The following is a 1,428-nucleotide window of genomic DNA, read 5'->3' as shown; positions in this document are numbered from 1 at the left end:
CTCACTTTCTTTTCTCCAAAGACCATATTCTCAAAAGAATGTCAATGCAAAAGTTTGGAATTCAGACTATCTTAATGTTTTTCATCCATGAATTGCTGTTAATAATAATAGAGAATCCACACCAGAGGATTGTGGTGAGACTACAATTAGTGAATACATATAAAGATTTTATAATAATTGGGCCTGGCACATAGTGAGTAGATATTTAGTAAACATTAACACTTTTATTTAATAGTAAAAATAATTATTAGTTTGTTATGTTCCAGAAGATAGTAATTATTATTCATATATCTTATTTTATATTGCAATATAATACAAAACACTAAAAAATCTATCTATCCATAAAGATTCTCCTTTCATTCTATCTTTCCAATACTTCAAAATGACAGAGTTTGAAGTATTATGCAAAACATCATTTAATATTTCTGGGATCTAAGACCTATTTTGTAAAATCAGCACATCAAAAATAAGGGTATTTCAAACCATCATTTACTAAGTTCAGTTCAGTCACTCAATCACATCTGACTCTTAGTGACTCCATGGACTGCAGTACGCAAGGTTTCCCTGTCCATCACAACTCCTGGAGCTTACTCAAACTCATGTCCATCGAGTTGGTGATGCCATCCAACCATCTCATCCTCTGTCGTCCCCTTCTCTTCTTGCCTTCAATCTATCCCAGCATTAGGTCTTTCCTAATGAGCCAGTTCTTCGCATCAGGTTGCCACAGTATTGGAGGTTCGGTTTTAATATCAGTCCTTCCAGTGAGTATTCAGGACTGATTTCCTTTAGGATGGACTGGTTGGATCTCCTTGCCATCCAAGGGACTCTCAAGAGTCTTCTCCAACACCACAGTTGAAAAGCATCAATTCTTCGGCACTCAGCTTTCTTTATAGTCCAATTCTCACATCCATACGGGACTACAGGAAAAACCATAGCCTTGACTAGACGGACCTTTCTTGGCAAAGTAATGTCTCCACTTTACAATATGCTGTCTAGGTTTGTCGTAACTTTTCTTTCAAGGAGCAAGTGTCTTAATTTCATGGCTGCAGTCACCATCTGCAGTGATTTTGGAGCCCAAAAATATAAAGTCTCTGACTGTTTCCATTGTTTCCCCATCTATTTGCCATGAAGTAATGGGACTGGGCCTTGTCTATCTCAGTGAAACTAAGCCATGCCGTGTGGGGCCACCCGAGACGGATGGGTCATGGTGGAGAGGTCTGACAGATTGTGGTCCACTGGAGAAGGGCATGGCAAACCACTTCAGTATTCTTGCCTTGAGAACCCCATGAACAGTATGAAAAGGCAAAAGGATAGGACACTGAAAGATGAACTCCCCAGGTCAGTAGGTGCCCAATATGCTAATGGAGATCAGTGGAGAAATAACTCCAGAAAGAATGATGGGATGGAGCCAAAGCAAAAACGATACCC

This window comes from Giraffa tippelskirchi, chromosome 2 (assembly GCF_054371585.1).
Source record: "Giraffa tippelskirchi isolate mGirTip1 chromosome 2, T2T-mGirTip1v1.2.pri, whole genome shotgun sequence".
NCBI lineage: Eukaryota > Metazoa > Chordata > Mammalia > Artiodactyla > Giraffidae > Giraffa > Giraffa tippelskirchi.
The sequence above is the reverse complement of the archived record's forward strand: the minus strand, read 5'-3'. Positions refer to the sequence as shown.